Consider the following 8,234-nt stretch of genomic DNA (forward strand, 5'->3'; position numbering starts at 1 on the left):
AGTTCTCAGACACTTTCTGCTGATCCCCCGCATAAACCACATGTTTCGTACGTCCGGCATGGCGAGCTTGACAACATGGCATGCGTAGAATAGGTCCACAGATGGAGTTCAACGAATATCAACGGATTTGCGCACATGGAGCCACATTGACTCTACCTTCCCAGGCTTTGCCCGAGAGCCAAGGAATCTTCGGCTTGGTCTCGCAATGGATGGCGTGAATCCATTCGGTCTGCGCTCAAGTTCTTATAGTGTGTGGCCTATAGTCCTTGTCAACTACAACATCCCTCCATGGCTTTCTACGAAGAAAGGACATCTCATCCTTAGCTTGCTCATCCCAGGCCGCCACAAAGTAAAAAATATGGATGTGTATCTTCATCCATTAGTCGATGAGCTTAAGATTTTAGAGGAGGGGGTCATTGTGCAAGATATGAGCAGGCGCGATGGTCGGCGGTCAGCCAATATTCGATCCATTCTCATGTGGACGATGCATGACTTTCTGGGATTGGGAGAGTGCTCACACTACAAGGGTACACACATATAGCGACGCTAAGTAGCGACTTTTTTGTTTCGGCATCGGTATTAGCCTCGCTATTAGCATCGGTATCTGTGTCTTTAAAAACGTCGGTATTTAGTGATGCAAATACCGACGTTTTTAAAGACGCAGATACCGATGCTAATAGCGATGACTTACTGCGGTAAAATTTCGTCGAAACTCGAACGTTTCTTTCATATGAGCGTGCAAAGGCAGAGAGAAAGAAAGGATTGTGAGCAAGAGATGGAAGTGAGCAAGAGAGGTAAGCAAGGGAGGTGAGCAAGGAAGCAAGCCGCGAGCCGCACGCGAGGAGAGGAGCATCGCCCGCACGAAGAGGTCGTGGAAGAAGAAGAGAGCACGACGGTATGCCCTGTTTTGGTTTCTTTACAATCTTTGTTTTGCTTTGCAATGTAGGTTAGAAAGTGTTGGTTTGTCTTCGATCTTTGTGTTGCTTTGCAATATAGGTTAGGAAGTATTGAAAGAGAGACAAATGGAAGCGAGTGTTTTCAAAAATTTTCTTGTGTTGGTTTTTATTCTTTGCAATGTAGGTACGAAAATGTATGTGTGTGAGCATAGTTTAGAGCCGACCTCAAAGATAGATAAGTTTAGAGCTGAATTCAAAGAGATAAGTATGAAAATTAAAAAAAAAAGACACTTGAAATATATATAGTGGAGTGGTCCCAATATACAATATAGAATCTTTATTAAATTATCATTCCATTACATCGCAGTCAAGATGTCTAGCACTCACGACTAACATGGTGGTAATCGTGAGGCTTGGCTCAATCAACGTGTCCCCTGTCCATGCATGCAATGAAAATTGGCCTTTCGTCAAAAACATCGTTTGTCCATAGAGCATGTGCAATGGTATGGAGAGTTTATGGAGAGTTTCGAGTTGAGATAATCGACCAAGCAATCTTGAATTACGAGATTGCGGTAAGTTCTCTCTCATTACGTACTATATGACATGTAATTGATTTAAGTATAACAGTTTGGGGTTATCTTAGAAGTTAGCTCCTTACCATGTCGATACATTGCAGTCCGCAGATCTCTTGCGTCCAATAAGACGGGTTCATCCGCGCTCTATACAAATGCCATCCGAGATAACTAATTGTCTCATAGAAGGTGATAACTCTCAACCCCTTCTATGGGTGAGAATGCTGGAGACATGGACGATCCTCCTGCTTTTTTGGAGCCCGAGTTAGAGGACATGATCGAATCATTGCTTTCGACGGGCTCGGAATCCCAAGATCCTTTAATTGCGGAGGCTTCCATTCCATTGTATGATGGGAGTCGGGTATCCCGTTTGAAGACACTTCTTGCATTGTTGAGCATACAAACAAAGTATGGATGGAGCGATGCGAGTGTGATAGAGTTATTCAGGTATATTATAATGTGTATGATTCTTTATTGAAAGCCATTAAAATGTGCTATATAGCACACTAATAACGTGCTTCATTGCAATTTGTAGAACGTTGAAATCTTACATTTTGCCTATCTAAAACACGATTCCTAAGCCTCGTGACGATGCAAGACAAGTGCTGTGAAAGCTAGGCATGGATTATAATTGCATTCATGCTTGCCCCAATGATTTTGTTCTCTTCTGGGGAGAGTTTGAATTGTTAGCCACATGTCCTAAGTGCAGTGCGGACAAGTATCGAAATGACTTGCAAGGATAGACTATTCCGTAGAAGGTTTTGAGGCACTTTTCGCTGATATCGCGTGTTCGTCACATTTTTCGGACCAAGAGTTTTGCAAATTTGACTACATGGCATGTGGAAAATCGATCCACCTCCTATAGTGTATGGCCCGTGGTCCTTGTTAACTACAATATACCGCCATGGCTTTCCACCAAGAAAGGACACCTTTTGCTCAGCTTGCTTGTGCCTGGACAATACAAAGTCAAGAATATGGATGTCTACCTCTCTCCACTGATTGATGAGCTAAAGGAGTTGTGGGAGGGAATTGTAGTGGAGGACATGAGCAAACATATTGGTAGGCGATCCGCAACTATAAGGGCAATTCTTATGTGGACCATGCATGACTTTCCAGGTTATGGAGAATGCTCTGGTAAAGCATGTTTTCTTAATTTGCTAATTTTCTTTGAGCGATGTTGGTATTATGACATGCTTCATTGTACATGTGTGTTCTACAAGGCTAGTCACGTCAGGTTACCATGCATGTCCTCTGTGTGGACCAAGGTTGGATTCTCGTATGTCAAAATCTATGAAGAAGATGGTATTTGAGGGACATCGGGCTTTTTTTCCAGAGGGTCATGTCATGAGAGAAGGATTTCTTGGTCGCCCTCCTGTGAGAATGAACGCACTGAGTTGGTTTGATCGCAAGATGGTGGACCAAGACTCGCTTCCTAGTGGAATGCGACGCTTCTCAATTTTCTATGAGCTGACTTATTGGAAAAAACTAAAGATTAACCACCTTTTAAATCCCATGCACATTTTTAAGAATGTGGGTAGCTTGCTATGGGACCACCTCACTGGGTAGCGAGACACACTAGGAGCGAGGATGGATTTGAAAGTAGTAGGAAAGATGGAACCATATTGGCCTGTAAGTAGTGTCGACAGTCGAGTGCAATTGCCACGCGCTCCTTGGGTTTTGTCTGGCAATGGAGTGCGACGAGTAAAGGAAAACATCAAGTCCTTTCACATGCCGATTGGCCTAATGCGTTCTCTCAAGACAGCATTCACAAAGGATGACCAACTGACAGGACTCAAATCCCATGATTGGCATAAGATGTGTCAGGTATGTACGGTATGAGGCTGCGTATGGCATGATTCTGCATATTAGATTTCAGAATCTCCATTTGTTTATACACAATGTTAATTACATGGTTTTCACAGTTCGTATTGCCGATCGCAATCGCGCGGTCTCTGACATCAGAGGTACGGAAAACCATTTACAAATTGTCCGAGTTGGTTCAGTTTGTCTCCCAAAAAGAGATTCACACATCATTGATTGAATCCACGAAATGCATGGCAGTAGAGACTGCTTGTCTTTTGGAGAAGTGTCTTCCCACTAGCATGCTCATGATACAAACCTATCTTCTAGTGCATATTGTAGATGAATTGCAGGTTGCAAGTCCAGTCCATAGTCGATGGATGTTTTTCCTTGAACAGTTCATGAAGACCTTAAAGGGATTTGTGTGACAACGGGCTCATCCTGAGGGTAGCATGGCTGAAGGTTGGTTAGTGTCGGAGGCCTTGGTGTACATTTCTAAGTGGTTGTCCCCACTGTGGACCGGGACAAAGGCTTGATATGGTCACTTAAGGAGGATGATCATTTGAATGGAGATGTCCTAGTGGGAAACCGAATAGAGAAGAAGATGGATACATCCATGGAGTCCAAGGTGAACCGATTTTGTATGCTGCATAGCGCTATGATGGAGAAGTGGCTGCAACGGTATGAGGATGCTCGCACTGAGCAAGAGTTTGCAAGATCTGACTTTTGACGGAGTACGCGGCAACATCCCATTCGATATCCGAAGGGCTTAAAGGAGATGCCTCTACTCATGTCCACTAGATGGCTACATGAGGCCCTAACCAAAGCATCTCAAGATGGAGAAACAGTTTACTGAAGAAGAGTGGGACTTCTCACGTGGATGCAATCCCAAGGTATGGATGCAAACCCAAGGTATGAAATCCCAAGAAATTACAATCTATACTGCAAATTGCAACTAATATACTTGTTCTTCTCCCAGTATAAGGTCCATAGTGCAGCATGGTCATGTGGACGACATTTCAAAGTAGAGCACATCGACAAGTTACGCTCGACAATGGACTGTGGAGTGATGGCAATGTTTGAGTAGGAAAGCCGATGATGTGCCACAGATCCAAACCATGTAGTTGCAGAGATGGAGTATTTCGGATGTTTACAGAGTATCCTTGTAGTGGACTATCGAAGTTTCTCTGTTACCATATTTGATGTGCAATGGTTCAAGGTTACTCTCGAAGGAACAGGTGCAACTGTTCGGCGAGGGCCGAGTGGCTATGTTGAGATTGACTCAACGAAGAAGTGGACTGATTTGAGTGATACATTTGTTTTGCCAAATCACTGTGAGCAGGTAAGTGTCCCTAACACTTGATGCGCTTTAGCAATCTCAAAGTGGACTTTTATACTAATCGTAATATGGATCAGGTCATTTTTTTCCCTAATCCGCAACAACCTCAATGGTGGTATGTCATTCCCATGACATCTAGGAGTATCCTAGTGTTTGCCAGTAGGACTCCCGTACCGATCATAGAAGAGACACCTTTAATAGCGGCAATGACAGAAGGCATACAAGAAACTAGGATCAATTGACTGGAGGACCAAGACATCTCACCTATGGAGATAGAGGAGTCCCATGATGGGTTTTTTGAAAATGAAGCAGAGTCCTCATTTTGTGGAGAATTTTGTATAGATCTTCCGGTGTATATTGAGCTATGTCAAGATGAGATTGTGGAACCCTAAACAAACGTGACTCGATCAAAACGTTCCTCCCACTACATCATGTCCACTTTTTGCAAATCGGTTAGGACAGTTTGTATGTTTTTGGAGTATGGTATTTTGTATTATCTAATTTTCTTAATTATTTTAAAATGAAGTCTTGCAAATTAAGTCTTAGTTTTATTATGTCTTGGAATTCATTATCTAATTGACTTAATTTTCCTTGTATGTGCAGGTTTAGGATTTGGGCATGGACGGCAGGATGAGCTGGGATTTTACAGATAACAGCATTGACGCGATACTAGTGCATTTCTCAATGGAGCAGCTAGCATGGGTCAGAGATAGAGCTGATGCACAGCTTTCCCGTTCCACCTCAGCACGATCGGTAGACTCTAGACGGTCGGATGCTTCGGTCTCCAGTAGACGCAGTCGCATGTCTTGCTTTGCTTGAGAGTCACGTGGTCGAGGAGGAGATAGCTCCTGTTGTGGGGATGCAGATGCAGTCTCTCCCACTCGCACTGCCACCAAGGAGTTGACACCGTCTTTCACTAGCGGTGGCGGGCATACGTCTATTGCTTCCACTCCTTCACGCACCCCACCGATCACTCCCAGGGCTGACAAGAAGTACACGAAACCCACTCCTCCATGTATGTATTTTCGCATGAAGATTTTCGCAGTAGCACTTATCAATTCAAATTGTGTTTGACACATTTGTATCAATGTCCTCAAAGTATCCATTTGTAAAATCTTGTAGGTTACTTGTATCTCATAGATAAGGCCTCTGGCCATTTATACATGAATGATGATGGAAAAGCTGTCATCTCTAGGATGCATGAGTTGTGCCAACAAGTATTTCGGCACAACATTACAGACAAGTGGAAGGAGATTCCAGATGCCAGCAAGGAGTACATAATTGATACATTGTATCGAGAGTTCCCTCAGCCCTCTAGCAATGATAGATTTTCGAGAGGGTGGATGATGATGCGTATGCATGACTATCAGTTGCATAGGCGGTGTGATGCACGCGAAGCAGTCAAGCAGGGTAAATCGAAGCCGGAGTGGCTGGATACAGAGGACAGGAGTAATCTCCAGGATGAGGCGACATCCACTCCAAACAAGTGGAAGCATTAGAAGGACGCAGCAAAGGCGCGCTTGGACGCAGGATCCGTGCATCACCTTGGTAGCGGCGGCCACGCAACATTCGTGGCAGATTTTGTAAGTATTAATAGGGTAGAGTACTCTAATTTAATGACATCCATGTTGATGTATGTATTTCTAACATGAATCTCAAGTACATTGTTTTTCAATGTTTGTGTGCCACAGCAAGGTTTTACGAATCACGACCCGACTGCATTGGAGGTGACATATGGGGAGAAGCATGGTTTGAGTGCCCTGATCAAGAAGCTCTATGCTCGCAGAGGACCGGTAAGTAGTAATAAATATCATTCCTAATTTGAGAAATTTATCATTATATGTGAGTTTGTATTTGGTACTCACAATTATATATGCATTTGCTATTGTAGACTCCCTTCGATATGCCACTACAGTGACGAGAGGAGTTTTATGATGCGGATGAGTCGTAGAGAGCAGATTAGGCTACATAGAATTACTCCCCATCTTGTATTATGTATGGCATTATGGTCTCTATTCTCCATATGTAATAGCAAAGTATATATGATTCGGACTTCTATGTTGTAGCATGACTCCATATTTGCTTTGTCGCAGTAGCACTTCTTAATTTAAGTTCTGTTATTTTCTTTATCAATGCAGTGCACATTTCTATTAATTAATGTCATGAAAGTACTTGTTTGCAAAGTCTTGTAATTATTTGGGATTGATTGTCTAACTTCTTTGACAGCAGGAATTGTCTCTTAGCCCTATGTGGCTCTAATTGTGGCAAGGCTGCATCTGCAGCTCTACCATTAAAAAAATTTATTCTCTGCAACTGTCGGTATCAACGTCGGAAAATTATTCTGCAATCGTTGGTATTAGCGTCGAAAATTGTTTGTAACCGTCGCTATATTCGTCGGTATTAGCGTCGGTATCTGTGTTGCTAAATAGCGACACAAATAGCGACGGTTTTCTAGCGACGCTGATACCGATGCTAATATCAACGACAGGGATATTTTATATATATAAAGAAAACGTCATTATAAACGTCGTTATAGCATGTATATGTTGTAGTGTCAGGTGAGTAGGCCTCCGTTCTTGCTGGTAATATCTATATTTTATCTCTTTCAATCAAGTATTCACTAGGTCATGGTGTTGGAACAGGTCTGGTTACCTTAGGTTATCGTGCATGTTCATTGTGTGGGCCACAGTTAGACTCCCGAAGGTTACAAACCATGAAGAAGATGGTATATCAAGGACACGCTGCTTTCTTGCCGGAGGATCATGAACTCACGGAAGGTTTCCTTGGACGACCTCTGTTAACCCCAACACGAAGAAAGCAAAAGAAAGTGGAAAAGACATAGGGCAAAGGCGGAAAAAAGGTAGCCCGACTGAAGAAAGAAGAGGAAAAAAGACCAAAAGCACAAGGGCAACCTTAAAAGTCCAAGGAAAATGCAAAAGGGGAAAGGTGCATTTTAAAATAAAAAGGTGCACCCTGCAATCTTGTAAAAGAGCGTCGGGTTCTCACCCGTGCAATTTGTAAATGTAGATAGGCGGTGGAAAGGAAGCTAGGAAGATAGAAGGACAATGAGAAAAGGGGCCTACGGCCATGTAAAAAAAGGGAAAAGGGGATGACCGCCCAAAAGGGATTTAGGGTTTTGTATATAAAGTTGAAAAGTGAATGAAAAGCTCATTCTTGTGTGTGGCAAAAGCTTCTTCTCCTTCTCCTCTTGTTTCTTGCCTTCTTGATTGTGCTTGAGAGAGGTATTGAGAGAGTGTGAGGGAGTGATTGTGTGAGAGTGAGGGATCTTGGAGAAGAAGCTCTCCATCTTCTCTCCTCATCTTCTCCTCCTCTCTTCTCTTCTCTTGTCTCATGAGTGGCTATGGAGGATGAAGCTCATGGGAGAGGGATTGAGGTTGCTTGAGCTTGCCTCAAGGATCGTGGAGCTATCGGTGTGCAAGAGAGAGGAGGGTACTCGATCGAGCATCAAGGTAAGCTCACTACACCCATAAGGTAGGCATTGCGCGTCGGCTATGTGAGAGGTAGCCATGGTTGCTCGGTTCGAAACACTTGAGCAATAAGTGGTCCGTAGGTCTCGGGGTAGAGCTGGAAGCTCCCCTACATTTTGGTTCCGTTGCCGGGACAGAC

The sequence above is a fragment of the Lygodium microphyllum genome, chromosome 21 (genome assembly GCF_053477565.2).
Source record: "Lygodium microphyllum isolate KBCC chromosome 21, Lygodium_microphyllum_v1.1.10, whole genome shotgun sequence".
In the NCBI taxonomy this organism is placed as follows: domain Eukaryota; kingdom Viridiplantae; phylum Streptophyta; class Polypodiopsida; order Schizaeales; family Lygodiaceae; genus Lygodium; species Lygodium microphyllum.